The sequence below is a fragment of the Phaseolus vulgaris genome, chromosome 11 (assembly GCF_051622355.1).
Source record: "Phaseolus vulgaris cultivar YP4 chromosome 11, ASM5162235v1, whole genome shotgun sequence".
NCBI classification, from domain to species: domain Eukaryota; kingdom Viridiplantae; phylum Streptophyta; class Magnoliopsida; order Fabales; family Fabaceae; genus Phaseolus; species Phaseolus vulgaris.
In genome coordinates this window covers 50,774,642-50,792,691 of record NC_143508.1, presented here as the reverse complement: position 1 = coordinate 50,792,691, position 18,050 = coordinate 50,774,642, and the positions used below count along the sequence as shown (strand labels likewise).

Genomic DNA, 18,050 nt, shown 5'->3' with positions numbered 1-18,050 from the left:
GATCTCACCCTGAACGAGAAAAGCCTAGCGGTTAACCTCGACCTGGTAAGTGAGCTTCGTGACAAAAGCAAGATTCGGGAGGCTGCCTGCAAAGCCCGAGCGTCCAGACGGTACAACACCAAAGTCCGGCCGAGAGGTTTCCAGAAGGGAAGTTCTCATCCAACTGGGAGGGGCCTTTCCAAGTCCGAGAAGTCGCACAAGGAGGAGCTTATCATCTAGAATGGCTTTCAGGAAAAATTGTACCGAGGACGTGGAATGCCACGCACCTCAAGTTCTATTACAGCTAAAATCAATAAAATCACGCACTCTTTCCTCACCCAACCAGGGAGGTTTTAACGAGGCGTTTTCATCAAAGTATTGGAAATATTCTGCCACCACCTCTTGGAAATATTCTGAACAAGCAATGGCCGACCGCCATCCAAACTTGCTCGATTAACATCGCAAGTGTCGGCCGACTGATTGCCCACTTGCTCGATTAACATCACAAGTGCCGGTCGACCGACTGCCCACTTGCCCGATTAACATTGCAAGTGCCGGCCGACTGATCGCCCGCTTGCTAGATTAACATCGCAAGTGCCGGCCGACCACTCACCAAACTCGCTCGATTAACATCGCAAGCATTGGCCGACCGCCCACTTGCTCGATTAACATCGCAAGTGCCGACTGACCACTCACCAAACTCGCTCGATTAACATCGCAAGCATTGGTCGACCGCCCACTTGCTCGATTAACATCGCATGTGCCGGCCGACCACTCACCAAACTTACTCGATTAACATCGCAAGCATTGGCCGACCGCCCACTTCTCGATTAACATCGCAAGTGTCAGCCGACCACTCACCAAACTTTCTCGATTAACATCGCAAGCATTGGCCGACCGCCCACTTGCTCGATTAACATCGCAAGTGTTGGCCGACCACTCACCAAACTTGCTCGATTAACATCGCAAGCATTGGTCGACCGCCCACTTCCTCGATTAACATCGCAAGTGCCGGCCGATCGCTCACCAAACTTGCTCGAATAACATCGCAAGTATTGGCCGACCGCCCACTTGCTCGATGGGCGTCGCAAGTGCCGGCCGACCACTCACCAAAATTGCTCGATTGACAAATCACTAGGCCCGCTTGATTTAACAACCACAAATTAAGGCCCAACGCCCGAAATATATTTATCGTAGTTAATGGCCGATCGCCCAAATTTCGCTTGCTTGAAATAATGGCCGACCGATAGGTAAACTTGTAAATTCTCATGCAGAACAAAGATGAAAGGAAGATAGACAATATATTGATGATAGAAATGGGGCGATACAACAAAAAGCAAAATAAAGAAGCCACACCCCGGCCTCGGAGGAAATTTAAAATCAAGAACAGGCCACACCTCGGTCAAGGGCAAACCTAATCTTGAATCTCAACGAACTCACCCTCCTCAGCACCAGCCTCCCCACCCGGAGCCTCGACCTCCCCTAATTGGGTCCCGACCGATTCAACTTCTTGAGCAGCCAAAGCAGCCGCCTCAACACTCGACATCAACCGACCCTGATAAACTTCGCAGTCAAGGTCGAAGCTACCAGAGGCCGGCGGTCCGCCAGAAAGCGCATGCGCCTGACGCACGGCCCTCTCGAAGCACTGCTTCAGCAACTCCTCGGCCTCTTCATAATTTTCATCAAGCTCAGCCTCGGCTTGCTCCTTGGCGAGTTGTAGGGCGGCCATTTCAGTGGCCAAGGCAGAGAGTTGCTCACCCCTCTCCTCGACCAGCTTCTTCAAGTTTGCAATTTCAGCAGCCGCCCTCAGCCTCTCGTCCTCCAGCTTCTGTCTCGCCTCGGCCGCCTCCTTCTGCGCCAACTCCTTCTCGGTCGCCTCTGTAGCAATCAGGGTCGATAGTTTGGTGTTGGCAGCCACAGACTGCTCTAAGTCCTGAGTGGCCTCGGAAAGCTTGAGCTCCAAGGACGACACCTCCTCGACCTGACGCTCTCGGCCAACAAGCCCGCCCTGAAAAAGGACGACCGAGCGGCACATCAATTCGAAGCTGCTCTTTAGGAGGTCCGAAGGAGAGACGTCGCGAAGGGAGTCTCAGGCCTCATCTGTAAGAGCCACGCGAACTCTTCGAGAAAATCGATACCCACCTCCCACAAGGTCGAAGGGCGTGGGCGCTGCCTGGGCGTCGACTTCCGATGGCCCGGCCGCCGCGTGCACCAAAGCCCCGGGTGAGTGCACCGCTACCTCGGCCACCCGTCGACGAGGAGGAGGGGGCGTTGGCATAGACCCGAGCGATCGAGTGGTGGTGGCAATATTGCTCACGTCCCTCAGACGCTTTTTGGACTTATGGGCGGGGCCATCTAACCCCTTGGACTTATGAGAAGGGACAGCCGCCCCTGTGTCGCTCGGCAGCGGTATCACCTCCAAGCTCCGACGACCCCTACGATCGGACGCTTTCTGTCGGTGCTTGTTGAGTACGCTAACGGCCGCTGGTCGTTCGTTAACCATGATTTCTGCAAAGCAAAAAATAAACAAGTTAGAACACGCACAATTCAAAAACCTCTCACGGACCGACCACCCTAGACAAACCCTAAACACATACCCCTCACGGCCGCCCATCGCGCAGGCTTGGTATACGCGTCTATCAGCCCCCGACATGGAAGCTTCTTCGGTAGGGCGTCAAAAAGGGTGAGAACCCCCAACTCGTCCTCACCCTCTGTCGGCCTCGGCCACTCCTTGAAATCACGAGGATCCCGAGTCCAATATAGAGGGAACAGAGACCGACCGGCCGAGTCAAAAAAGAATGGAGTCGCCTCGGGACGAATGACAACCTTCACAAACCTCTCCTTGAAACGCTTAAACGAGAGGGCGAAGGAGTCAAACAACACCAAACCCGGTCACCCGACCAAAGAATGCCAAGCAGCCTTTTGGGCGGGGTGAGACTTGTAATAAGAAAGGAAACAAGAGGGGGTAGGATGAAGGCGCATAACATCACACAACAGGCGAAATGCCTGAAGGGACGCCCAGGTATTCGGGTGAACCTGGGTGGGAGCCACGTTAAGCGTCCGAAGGACGCCCATCGTAAACTCGTCAAAAGGGAGAGAAACGTAAAGGTCCTTGAAAAAACAAGCATACATATAAAAAAATGGGGGACCGGCACCTGGCCACCCCATACACACACTTTCGGCCGCCCCACAAGGCAGAACGTCGAAGTAACTCGAGTACTCCTCCGCCTTTAAGACCGGATGTCGGGCCAAGAACTTAGGCACAGACGACTCAGTCTCATAGAGAGACGAGATCTCAACCACTCGAGGATCTACCCAGCTAAGGTCCTCCAAAGGAATACCCGCCGGGGGAGAATCCGGCCGACCAACAACGTCGGTCGGGATGTCCATCAGGGGAGGGTCCGATCGATCAACAGCGTTGGCCGAAACGTCCCCCCTTACAACCTCTACCCAGGGCAGCACCTCGGCCACCCCAACCGAGGTAGGCTCGACGGAGGAAGTGGAAGAAGAGAAAGAGGAAGGGGAAGAAGACGATGACTTTTCAGATCGAGGAGGGAGACCGATGGACGATGACGGATGACCCGAAGAAGAAGAAGTAGGGCGAGATTCCAACGACATAACTAACCTTTGTCAAAGTAAAGGTGGACGAGGGCGAAGCCTGGTCAATTGGTTCTCAGAGCTATGGGCGAAGGAATGCTCGATTATCAGGCGCGGGTATCAAACAAACAAGAAAATGCAAGATTTTAACACTTGGAGACCCCTATTTATAAGGCCCATGGGCCTCGGATCCTGAACCGACACACTAATCTCAACCGTTAGATCCAAGAGATCCAATGGTCCACAACGCTTCCCGCCCAAAAAACCCCTCATTAATGCCAATCATGTCACGTCGCCTAGGGTCACGTCACGCTGCCTAGGTCACGTCACACCTTGAGAAATGTAAAAGCCGCACGAGCAAGGAAGAATTACCGACACCCATCATTAAAAACTCGTCGGACATATCTAACATATTTGTCCTCAAGCCTGGGGGCAAGTGTACCGGCATGGGCGAGGCCGAGGTCCACCTAGCTGCCCGAGGCCGAGTCCGCTTGACCAAGACCAGGAGAACCTGGCTGGGACTTAAGAGATTCGGCCGGGTGACGAGTTCCACCTGATCGAGACCTTAGAAGATTTGACCGAGACGACCAAAACTACTGGAATTTGGCCGATGGCCGACCCATGTCCAGATGACTTGGCCGACGGCCGACACCCTATCAAAGTTAACGCTCAAACTGAGATCAGTGAAGCTAATCCATCATTAAGAATTAGGTAATGCAAACCTAAGAGGTGTCCACCTCGATAAATGGGCCCAACAAGGTAGGCCCACTAGAATAATATAAATAGCATGCACCCCAAGGAGTAAGGTATGTCATTTATTACTGTTCACCTACCTGAGAGCTGACCACCCGCTTTACTGACTTAAGCATCGGAGTGCCTTCGCAGGTACTCCCACCATCCGGTGATTCGCCCGACGATCGAGTGCCGAGTACCGAAGGATAAGCAAGAAGACGAGAAGAATCACAGTGCATCATCCAGTCACCTGTCCGACCGAAGGAAGGAGAAGAAGACTTCAATAGTTCTCTAGGTCCCATCTCCCTAGCAGGAACACTTATTAAAAAAAATTGAATTTTTTTCATGAAGAGTGGGTGACAAAAAACGTCACATAACTAATCACATACACACACGGATAACCAATTTTGTGTGCGTCACATAAGTAACCACTTACAGACACACGATTTTGCTTGTGCTACGGGTCATATATTATAATATAGAGTTAGTGTTACATCCTCACCAAATATCACGTCTACAACGTCAATTAATGTCACGCAAACGGTGTCAAGTCTGTGTTAGTGAAAGAGGGTGTTAATAAGACATTTTTCAAGGAAAAAATTGTTATGAGTACAAAATAACCTCAAACTCAAAGAATATGCAATGACAACCCATTAACAAGAGAATATGCACAGTACCAACTGGGCAAGTTAACTCTTATATAAAGCTCTTCATAAAGAGTTGCATTTCCCCTAATTTTCAGGCACAAAAAACTTATTTCATTCATTTTGCAATAAGCATCACCATATCCTTGCCTTTCTTTGCAAACCCACGGCCATTGTGCTCCATGTCTTTCCCAAGCATTTTCACAAACAGGCCACAGCCACCACCAACTCAAACTGGTTTGAGTGATAACAAAAAAATGAGATTATGAATGTGTGAAGTTGTTTGAGTTTCAAAAAATGAGACTCCTATTTCCTATGGGCATGCACAAACTTTTAGATTCCTTTCCGAAGAAAAATGATATCAATATCATTAGAAGTGAGCCAAAAAATTGAAGAAAACAAATACCGTTTGGAGAACCAAATTGTAGAGAAAGGTCGTGTGCAATTTATCTTTTTTTTTTTTCTAATTTCTTCATGCATCTTCCAATAATTTCCTTCCTCCATTCTTAACTACCTAAAATTTGTACAAAATTGGAATTAAATTACTCCAGTTATCTCATGACTCAAGAACAAATATTTGGATTCAATAAATCTGAAATTAGGGATGATTGTTATTTCAATCTACAATTAAGACAAAAAATATTTCAACTTTCTCATGCAAATTTACTAAATATTGTCACTTATCATTGTAGAAAGTGGTGAGCTAGAGATTAAAATATCTGCACTAAATAAAGATTGTATTTGAAATGCTTAAAAGATAATGGGGAGACTTGGGAATTTGTGCCTTGGGAATTTCCAATTACTAGTTTACTAGATTATTTGAATTTAATGTGAACAATCTTTTCCAGTCTTCAATGCTGAGTTGTGAAATGGATTCAGGCAGACCCTCCTTTGGAAAGCATTAGATGAAGGCATTGAATCCAATGTACTGGAATTAATATTTAGATCAAATATTCAATCCACATACATATAAGCCCTTCCATTCTTGGTTATGATTGTCAACTGTGTAAGTCGGCCCATGTTTGTATGTCTAAAGGGTTCGTTTACAACTTCCATATGGTATTTTTGAATCACTGCTTGTTTGTAAACAATGTAGAGAACTTTATATTGTAATGTGTGGTTTGAAGCTTGGTCATGTTTAAGTCTGATAAAATTCACATTTGAGACTGCATCTAAATCTAATTAATTTGTATGTGCAGAATTACTTTTGAGATTAAGTGAAATTGGTTACTCGTTCTATTAGGTAATATTTAGAGATGGATCATTCAGTATGAAAAATAACTAGCTATTCTTTTTTTATCAATAAAAAATAAAATAAATTAAACAGTGTATTTTAGGATGTCCAACCCTTGTACAGATCCAGAAAAAAAAAACATATACCAGAATACAAATCCCCTACATTCTTAAGGCTCTTCCCAGCTTAAAACCAAGCTGCAATCACTCTTACAAAAAGAAACAAAGAAAGAATCAAACTAAGAGTTATTCCTTAATCAATTTCTGCAGCATTTTTGTATTTCTTTCTGCAGATTTTCATACAGCTTTAGTGCAGGAGGTTAAGCTCGGTGAATCATTGGCTCCAAAAGAAAAGCCACGATCACTGCTTAAAACTGCAGCTTGTCCGAGAGCATGCTATCAAAGTCTATACTAATGGGCATTGGCTTCTTCTGTTGTTGGTTTCTTCTACTTTTAGAGACTTTAATCTTCTTCTCTAAACTTTCTTCCAGGATAAGGCTTTGCTCAGCTCCCAAACACAGATTCGAAACCAGTTTGGTCAAATTATCCCCTGCTCCAAAAATTTATTAATTTATTTACTTTTAAAACTTGACCTATTTAATCTGACACTGAGCAGATATAGTCCATGAGAATTGGTGAGAAACACAAACATGTGCAGAACTGATGCAACCCATAGTCCAAGGATGGGAAGGGAGACTTGTTCGTGTTTTTTTTGCAGGTATTTTTTTTTTATCAGCAAAAAATTTTATAGAATAAAAGGGGTACTTCAGGGGTACCCAACCCATATACAAAAGACCAAGTAGCACAAGACAAAGGCAAGTATACATTTTAATAAAAATAGAACTAACATAACCTAGCTTAACAAGACTTTTCCATTTGCTCCACACAACCCCTCATCCACCTACTTAACCATATTTTCAACAAAAGCATATCTTGACCACCTAGCCTCTTCTATAACGTGTCTTCATATGCTACCCCCAACACCACTTTCTTTTAAGCCCCTTGATCCAAACTGATATACCTCCACACGGCTTCTAGCAGTGTTCACGGCACCAGCATTTCGTGAAAACCACCTCACTCACCCAAACATCCTTATGGCAGCCCTTGAATCAGCTCCTTCTGTCTTATCATTTCACGTATTTTGTATGTGACATCAATTCTGATGTTATAAAAGGTTGTGAAGGGAAAAGTTAAAACAGTAACCTAGGCCAAAAACTTCCGAGACATAGCTACATCAAAGTCAATTCTGATGTTTTTTTTGCAGGTATAAAATGTACATAGCTACATCGGATGCAGGGGTGGAAGCAGATCACAACAAAAGCATCTGGCTATGGGGCAGTCAATATAATTCAAGGGAATCAAAGTAATGCAATTATGTCTTAACGGTTTGTGTACTGATGAATACTAATTGGATCCAAAGGACAGCTGGAATGGAAGAAATACTACAAACAAAAGTAGATGGCAAAGAGAGAAAACATGAGTGCTGGACTATGGTGCAGAAAGCAGAATCTCTTTGGCAGCAAAGCAAAACAAAAGACTGCTAGCAAGAATAAGGAGACATTGTTTTGAGCTGGTTATTTGCAGTGGGATGCCCTTGGAATGCAACATAGTGATGCAATTTCAAAGGGAGACAGATAGAATATGAATCAATGTTCAGTTCGGAGGAGTTATCTAATCACTAGTTCTAAGAAGTGCCACAAATGATTGAAAATAACTCACCAGTACAAATTTGTATAAACTGAAATCAGTAACCAAGAGAGTTCAAAGGATTTAATACATGGTATATTTACATAGTTAAATCACCAAATATATAAAGAGAGCATATATTGGAACACGCTTGAACCTATTGGACACATTGAACCAGTTGATGTGACTACACATCATATAGTTGATACAATAAAAGAGTGCTACCAGGAAAATATCCCATAGTATTGATATATATAATAAAAGATATTGAATGATTATAGAATATTCATATCGGTAGTGGTGTTATATGTCTAAATAACAAACTACATGAGTAAATCTCAATCATTGATAGCAATGATCCGATACTTACATTTATATTTCTGATAAATACAACTTTAATATGTCAGTATTGAGGAGAGACAAATTCTTTTTGTAATTACATATTACCTTGGTAAAGTAATAGAGATTGTTACATCAGTACTAAAAAGATTCTTGAATTTTTTAATTTTGGTACTTCCTCTGACACCTTTCTTCCTACTTAAAGTACTGGGTGCTTGGGTTTTGGAAGCGTCATGTTGTCACTTCCTAGCATAACAACAACATCTGACATGGTTGGTCTGTATGTTGCATCTTCTTGAATGCACAACAAAGCAATGTGTATGCACTTCTCAACTTCACTGATTTTTCCAGCATTGGGTCCATCAATTCCAAACATTTTCCTTCACACCATGTTCTCCAAGCCTACAAGTATTTGTCATTAATTTGTGAAATGTACTGTCATACTTCAGTTAGCTAGTATTGTTGATATTTTGTTAATCAAACCAGAGTATTGACTCACATATAAAGGAAGAGTTTGACCATGTTCTGTTCTTTCTTCCACAGATGGTTTCTAGAACTAGAACTCCAAAGCTAAAACCATTAGATTTCAGTGAAAACAATCCTTGCATAGCGTACTCAGGAGCCATGTATCAACTAATTCAAAACCATAGAGCTTTGTTAATTTCTGTTGTTTCAAGTATATAACAAGGAATTTCATTTTTTCAATCATTAAACTCTGAAATATGCATTCATAAGTCCTACTGTTAAGATATGTTTGGTATAAGTAAAACTCACTAAGTGTCCATTACTAGCTTTGTATTTGCTTGGTTTTGTCCAATTTCAAACGCCCTTGCCAATTTAAATTGCTAGCTTTTGAGATCTCTATGAATTACTCTTTGTATTTGCTTGGTTTTGTCCAATTTCAAACGCCCTTGCCAATTTAATTTGCTAGCTTTTGAGATCTCTATGAATTACTCTGAGTCGAGAGTCCTCATGAAGGTATAGAAGACCTCTTGCTATTCCATTGACCATTGATTATGCTTAATCTTAGTTTCCAATCAAGTTGATTTCTTTTCTCATCATCTGTCAACTCAAGAAGATAAAAGGTATTTGAACATCACAAGCCATTTAGCAAAAAACCAAATGCTAAGTATTTGCCTTACACAGGAAAAAACATACCAGCAGATAATATAGCATTTCCCCCTTGAAAATATGACTTATATGTTATAACATGGTATATAACTTTAGTTTAGTTTCATGTTATGAAAGGAAAACAAAATGTATTAACCTTTTTGGGTATTTTGCATAATAATATATATGTACCAGAACGACAACTAACTAATTTCTATTAAAGTGTAAGTTGGAAGTCTTTAAATTGGTAAAAATGAGTAAAAAAGCAAGGAGAAAAGATCCACATACGTGTTGTTTATATAACTCTCTCAAAATATTTTGAAGTCGAATAAAATTTTGTGAAAAACTTAGAGAAAGAACTATTTTCAGATAGTTATAATTCTGAGATTGAAAACAAGTTCTTAGAACTTTCTTTTGCAATCTTGGAGACCATTTTAAGTTAATGAAAAAGTGTTCATCTAATTTGATTTCAGTTTAGGTGTAATAATTTGGGTGATATATTTTTCCTGTATTTTGATTTTTAGGTAGATTGCAAGTGTTTATGTTGAATAGGGTGTTTAGTGTATGTTATGCAATAGAGAGTTCTATGCTTTTTTTCTGGTATGGATACTGATGTAATCTGAATATTTGTTGTTAGTGTGAGTTTAAGTGTTCGACTTGTGAACTTTTTCATATTATTACTTTCAAGAAGTTGGTTCTAAATTGATGAGAAGACATCATTTGGGAATAAGAATGGCTAGACTGTGTTTCTCATTAAGTCGATGGTTGTACAATTTTTTAATATATTACCAATGAATAAAATGGAATGAGCTTACACGAACTATTAGTGTCAAAAATTTGAAAATAGGTTTCTCTAATCAGAAAATTATTTTTCTTTCTACCTCTATTGAATGATGATTAGGAAAGACAAAGCATCTAAATTGTATTTATCCCCTTTTTTTCAACTTTCTACCCTTAAACAGGCATGTTTTATACTTAAATCAATTTCTAAAATTGTATATTAACTAACTGCTACGATGGGTTATGCCTGTAATAACATACTCAAGAGTGAGCCATGGGTAAGGAGTAGTGGAAATGAAAAATAGACATGTGCTTTACACGTAAAATAGGTGTAATTTAAGTTTCAGAATTGTTTCTGAAGTCAATATTAATGATTGGTAATTTATTCTACCTAATTGATTAATAGTTTTTATTTAAAATCGATTGTTTAACTTAAAAATTGATTTTAAAAATATTTATATATTTTTTTTCTATGTCTTTTTTATTTGTAAATAAAATATCTCTTATGTTTTGTTTTATTTTACATCGATTTTTATTGATTCTTTTTATTTATATTTTAAATCTATTGTATTTCATGTGTGTTTGTTTATTTCTTAATAAATTATAACCATAAAGGCCCTTAAAAAACATGGTTTAGTGGCACAAAAGTTGGAGGGCGGCGATATGGATAATGATATGGGTATTTGAGAATGAAAATAATAAAATGAAAATAACATTATTTTTAAAGAGATGGATATTGAATCATCTCCAAAGTGCATACCACTTTTAAAATTTTAAATCACCACAGCTTCTCATTCACACATCTTTCAATCTAATTTCACAAAAACATACACTTCAATAATGCTTACAATTATTTCAACTTCAAAACAGAATATCGATAATAAAACATTAAAAGACAAAAAGTTGATGCCTTGTAGTAAATAAGATTGTATTGGAAATGCTTGAAAGATAGTGTGGAGAATTGGCACCTGATGAAAATGTAGACACGTGAAAATTGGTGCCATAGTAATTTCTAACTTGGGCTTCGTCTCATATGTACAGATTTAATGTGAGTAATCTTTTCCCAGTCTTCGCCTTCTGGTATCTTGTATCGCTGATAAAGCAAAGGACAGTCATCAATGCGGAGTAGTGAAATGGATTTGGGCAGACCCTCCTCTGGCAAGCATTGGAGTACAGGACAATTTTCAAGAATCATTGTCTGAAGAGAGGAGAGGTGACAGAGACCCCTGTAGTCCAGTTTCTTAAGATTTGGAAAATAATTTATGTGTAGCTTAATAAGAGAGAGTGGGAGCAAACCTTCACTCGGAAAACACTCTATATCCTCTACTGCAATATACAAATATTTTATGGAAGGGTTGGTTCCCCAAGCCCCCTTTAGTCAGGCAACAACTTTGGAGCAACGGAAGAGAATCATTTCTTTTAGATTTGATGGCAAACATCCCTCAGACAACTCCACTCCTAGACAATTTTTTATATCCAGACTATTGAGAGAAGGAAGGAGAGTGGACATAAGTTTAGGCATTGATTTTAATTTCTCCAATTTTTCAATTTCAAAAGTCTTTAGCTCAGGTGCAGATAATCCTTCATTGGAAAATTATTCAAATTCACAACATTCTTTAATTTCCAGATACTTCAAATGACCATGAGGGTGCGTCTGTGATATCCTTTGCAGGTTATGACATCCATCCAAAACAAGGATGCTGAGTTTTGGGAACAGGTCTAGAGGGAAGTTAGTGAGAGAGTCACAACATTGAGTGATACGCAAGTCTACAATGAAATGGTAGCAATGGTTTATGGGAATATGAATGCCCGGACAAGAATCAATATACAAGGTTTCAAGAGGTGTATCAAATACGAGGAGCCCTAATATAGTAAATGAAGATGTGTCCGTCTTTACACCTTCAATTTCTACCGCCCTGGGAGTCGAAGCCACAAGTTGTTTGCATTCACTAGATAGTGTTTTTAAATGGGGAAGGTGCTCTAGTAATTGCCCTTTCAGTTTGGGACAATTAATTACATTAAGATATTGAAGACTTGGAAAAGCACCCATCATGCACTGCCATTCTTCCCATTCCTTCATATTTCTAAATGTTAAGCTTTCCAAGGATGCAAATGCAGATGAGTTATTCCCGTAAAAATTAGCATCTATCCTCACTATCCCATCCAGGCCATGAATTTTCAAATGCTTGAGAAATGACAAAATTCCAAGGGAAGGCAACAACAGGCAATGTTTACAATTCTTCAAAGTTAAGGACACCATATTCAATAGAGAACTATCAGATAACCAAAGGGGAAATTGTGTTCCACCATAGCCATCGATTGACAACTTCTCCAAATGTTTGGAAGGTTGGAGATTCTCTAGTACTTCTCTTTCTTTCATGGAATCCTCATTGTTCAGTTGTGAATTCCATTCTAAACTTAGCCCCAGAACATGTGTTTTACTCTTCAAATCCACGACTAATGCATCACTGGGATCCACAATATTTTCAAGATTTTTAATTGACAGCTTTCCGTGAAGATTAAGTTGTCGTAGTGGTTGAATACTAAACTCACTACTACTTTTGGAAACCTCAAACCCACTATTCCATACTTGAAGATTCTTTGACTTTCCTGAAAGCACTGGAGCCTTTCTTAAAGTAGTTCCCATAAGTTGAAGGCGACACAACTTAGTGAGCTCATGCAAAGTCGAGGGAAGCTCCTTCAAAAGGTAACAGTTGTTGAGATCAACACTTGCAAGTTATAGAGTGAACATATTGAGTCGGGAAGTTTCTTTATAAGTGTGATTGAAAGGTCTAATGAACGGAGATGTATAAGATCAACTATAGTGTCAGGCACCTCTTCAATGAAATGACCAGACAAAGATAACAGGCGTAAGAACTTAAAGTTGGAGATCAACTCTTGTATTGACATCCCAAAATTTCTAGTTATTGGCAAAAATGTTCGTAGCCTTTTAGCATCACATAAACTCCTATACTCATCACATTCAACGGGATTCTTTATTGTTGAAAAGTGACGGGTAGTCTTTGGTACGCTTCCTGATCTATCAACACCCAACCTGTAGCACATTTCACCAGAAACATATTTTGCTAAATCATTCAGAAGGTCATGCATCACAAATTCTCCTTCGTACCTTATTTCTTCTGTAATTGACTTTTGGAAGAATGACCTAGATAACATATCATTAAAGTATTGTTCACCTACTTCTTCTGGAGACTTACTCTGTTGAGAGCATTGTAGAAAATTTTCAGCCATCCATGAGAAAATTAATCTCTTCTTGTTAAACATATGGTCTTTGGGGAATAACGCACAATAAGAGAAACATCTCTTCAGGTGAGAAGGAAGATGGTAATAGCTCAATAACAAAGCGGGGATGATTTTACTATTTAGTAAGTCCCATATGTTGCTTCCCACTCTGAAATAGATGACTTTAACTGTAAGAGACCTCCTACTCTTTCAAGGGCCAGAGGTAGTCCTTGGCACTTTCCAACCATCTAGAAGCCAATCTCCTCCAACACAGAATTCGACTTAGAGTTATCATCTTGAAATGCATGTTTAGCAAAAACTTGCCAATTGTGATCTTTTTGTAATTGCTTTAATTGGTAAATCTTGTTTGACTCCACGGTAGATGCAACTTTGTTAATGCGTGTTGTGACAAGAATTTTACTTCCCTTAGCACCATATTTAAGAGGAGTTTGCAATAATTTTCATTGGTCTCGGTCTTCGTTCCAGACATCATACAGAACCAAGAGAAACTTCATTCCAGTCAATTTTTCTTTCAGTTTTCCGTGAACCATTTCTAAGTCTTCACTATCATCTTTTGATTTAGTGAAAGCCCTTTTGATACTCTGAAATTCATCTGAAACACAGACCCAAGCTTTAAGGTCAAATTTAGCTTCCTTCATCTTAGGGTCATTGTATACATGTTGAGCAAGTGTGGTCTTACCCATACCTACAATAGAAAGTATTGACAACTGGTTATGATTGTTACTCTCAGAAGTAAGCCACTTAAGGATGATTTGTTTGTCCTCATCTCTGCCATAAATAACCTCTTGAGCCACCAACGATGAGGATTCATTTATTTTCCCTGACACGTTATTAGCCAACCCAGATCCAAAACCACTGGAAATTTTGAAATCTTGAACAATCTTTTGGTTTAAGAGAGATTCTAGTTCATCTAGGAGTTCTAACATCTCGGATTGAAAATTGTTTACCTTGCTAGAACTGCTCTGAAATTCAGGTTTCAACTGAGTTTTGGAGAATTCATAGTCTATTTGCTCCAACAGATCCTCATCAAGCCATTCTCTGACCTCATCAAGCCATTCTTTGACCAATGAATTAGTGAACTGCTTTTGTTCTGCATCATCAATCACAACATCGATGTCCATCAGCTTCATTTTCAACTGTTTCAGTTGCCTCTCATCGAGCTCTCCGCCACGAAAGTAGTCGAGAAGTTGATGAGAATCGAGCTTGTCAAATAGTGCCTGGAGAACAGCACCTCCAATAGTTTCAAGGTCTGACATGGTTGGAAAGGAAGTGGGAGAATGAAAGAGAAGAAAGGATTGTGAAAGTTGGAGTGAAGGTGAGAATTCTTCACGATGGCTTTACTTCAATCCTTGTGTTTGAGTGTTCTGAACCACACAAATACGATCACGTGCATAAAGTAGTTGAGTTTGGATAATGTTCTGAAAATATCTCAACTCCTTATATTAAATCCAAGGAACCTTAATTATGTCTCAACTCTTATCTAAATTTATAGACATTCCATACCTAACTTACCTATCATAAAACTAAACTCTGATCAAAACTCTTTTATTTAGACAGTGACAGAGTTTATTCATAAAGTGAATAAAATGAGAATTTTTTAGAAAATAATATAAAATTCTGTATAAAAATTTAAAATAAAATTTATAATAATAACTTTTGTATAAAAAAAATTTATATGAAAATGTAAGAATTTTAAAATTTTGATAATTTATCATTTTGACATTGTTTTGTTCAAATCATGAAAGTTGAGTTTTCTGTTACCCTAAACCCAAACTTATACACTCTTAGATCTTTGTTATAATTGATTATTGTTTCACTCATTTGTGCACTTAATCTTATATATAGTTTTTAGCTATTCACTGGACAGATCTTATATATACTCTGTTTGTATCAGAGTATATAATATTGGAAAGTGTACTTCTAACTTTAAGTCTAACTATTTTATCAGAGTATATAAAATTGATGTGTAAGATGAAGTTTGTACTCACTTATATACTATGAAATGTGTTTACCAATAACTACATTCAATTATCAACAAACAACTGAGAATTCACTAAACCAAACACACAAGGTTTACAAAAACAAGTAAGAGTGTTGATCTTGAACTCTACGAGAACACACAACACTCTTATGCACACTCATATGTATGCTTTCACTGTAATTTTTAAAAATATCTCTTGCTTAACAAGTCAATTCATTCTATTATGGGCTTTAAAGAACTTTATAGTACTCTTGATTTTAAGAATAAGAACAACAAAACAGGATAATACTACCCAAAATAGCATTTTCTTCTCCTTTCATCACATGAAACTAAATTCAAGTTATATCATGTAATGAATGATCATATTATATAGATTATCTTTAAGGATAAAATACTAAATAATTCTTTTCCCAGGATAAGGCCAAATCTCATTTGGTATTTGATAGATTTTGCTTCAAATACTGTATTGTTGCTTAATTTCTTCTCTGTTCTTGTGTTGTCAGATGATGAGAGGAAAAAACTTTTTGATTGAAAATTAAGATTAAGCATTATCAATGGAATAGAATGAGGTGTTTTATACTTTCACGAGGACTCTCGACTTAAAGTAATTTACAGAAATCTCAAAACTAGCAATGTTCTATTAGACCATGACATGAATCCAAAAATATCAGATTTTGGATTCACAAGAGCATTTGAATGAGGACAGAACCAGGCAAATACAAAACGAGTAATGGGCACTTAGTGAGTTTTACTCATACCAAACATTTCTTAAACAATAAGGTTGATGGAAGAATTATTAAGCATATAATTTAGAAAAATGAAATTCTTTTTTTTTTTCATACACCTTGACATGACAAATAATAAAGCTCTATTGATTTGCAAAAGTGGATACATGACTCTGAATATGCTATTGGAAGGATTGTTTTCAGTGAAATATGATGTTTTCAGTTTTGGAGTTCTAGTCCTAGAAATCATTTGCGGGAGAAATTCAGAGCATGGTCAGAATCTTCTGTTGTATGTAAGTCTCCTCAGTTAAGAGATGCATACAGATTGGTTTGTTGTGTGTTCAAGAAGATGCAAAAAATAGACCAACCATGTCTGATGTTGTTGTAATGTTGGCGAGTGACGCAATGGCCCTTCCAAAACCCAAGCACCCACCATTTTGAGTTGGAAGAATGACCGCAGAGGAATTCTCTACATCAAAAAGTTCCAAGAATCTTTCCATTAATGATGTAACAACCTCTATTACTCTACCTAGGTAATGAATATTTTTGTATTTGATTTCATTTATTCTCCTCATTGGACACTCCGTGTCACCTCACAAGTCATTAGCACCAGCACACAACCATGCCACTCTAGTCACAGGTCTGTAATTATTTAGCACCACCACACCTACACCAGAAATAACCTGCCCAAGTTTTGCAGGCCTGCCTGCACATCTACACCCTTGTCACAGTTCCATTATCAATAATGTACTCTGTTCAGGTGCCAGCTGAAGAAAAAGCTGAAGTACATTTCATAAACAGTAAATAGTGATGAGTATAAAATAACCTCAAACTCACAGAATATGCCATGACAACGCATTAACAAGAAAATATGCACAATACCAACATGGCAAGTTAACTCCTATATAAAGCTCTGAATAAAGAGTTGCATATCCCCCAATTTTCAGGCACCAAAAACTCATTTCATTCATTTTGCAATAAGCATCACCATATCCTCGTCTTTCTTTGCAAACCCACGGCCATTGTGCTCCATGGCTCTCCCAAGCATTTTCACAAATATTTGGATTCAATAATTCTAAAATTAGGGATGATTGTTATTTCAAACAAAAATTAAGGCAAAAAATGATTCAATTTTCTCATGTAAATTTACTAAATATTGCAACTTATCATTGAAGAAAGTGGTGTACTAGAGATCAAAATATCTGCACTAAATAAAGATTGTATTTGAAATGCTTAAAAGATATTGTGGATAGTTCACACCTGATGAAAACGTAGACATCTGAGAATTTGTGCCTTAGGAATTTCCAATTTGTGCTTCGTGTACTAGTTTACTAGTTTTCTATCAACCCATATGTATTTAATGTGAGCAATCTTTTCACAGTCTTCAATGCTGAGTTGTGACATGGATTCAGGCAGACCCTCCTTTGGAAAGCATTAGATGAAGGCATTGAATCCAATGTACTGGAATTAATATTTGAATCAAATATTCAATCGACACACATATAAACCTTCCATTTATTCATTGTTGATAAAAAAAAAAATATATAAACCTTCCATTCTTGGTTATGATAGTCAAGTGTGTAAGTCTGCCCATGTTTGTATGTCTAAACAACTTGCAGAATTTTGATTACTTCCATATGCTATTTTTGCGTGACTGCTTGTTTGTAAACAATGTAGAGAACTTTATATAGTAATGTGTCGTTTGAATCTTGGTCATGTTTCTCAAGTCTCATGAAATTCGCAGTTTGATTTTCCATATGCTATTTTGATTACTTGTATGTGCAAAATTACTTTTGAGATTAAGTGAAATTGGTTCCTCGTTTTATTAGGTAATATTTAGTGATTGATTATTCAGTATGAAAAATAATTAGTTATTCTTTTTTATCATTAAAGAATTAAATAAATTCAACTGCATTTCAGGATACTCCAACCCTTATACAGATCCAGAAAAACACATATACCAGACTACAGTTGTCCTAC

At 38.8% G+C, this 18,050-nt stretch overlaps 1 pseudogene across 1 annotated transcript; it reads right to left on the bottom strand.

Moving 5' to 3' along the window:
- Positions 1–8,748: 8,748 nt before the first annotated feature.
- LOC150023365 (putative disease resistance RPP13-like protein 1) lies at positions 8,749–14,767 on the bottom strand (annotated as a pseudogene). Its single transcript, XR_016517432.1, has 2 exons — positions 11,069–14,767; positions 8,749–9,272 (listed from the first exon to the last, which is right to left on the bottom strand). The product of XR_016517432.1 is annotated as a putative disease resistance RPP13-like protein 1 (transcript).
- Positions 14,768–18,050: the final 3,283 nt, after the last annotated feature.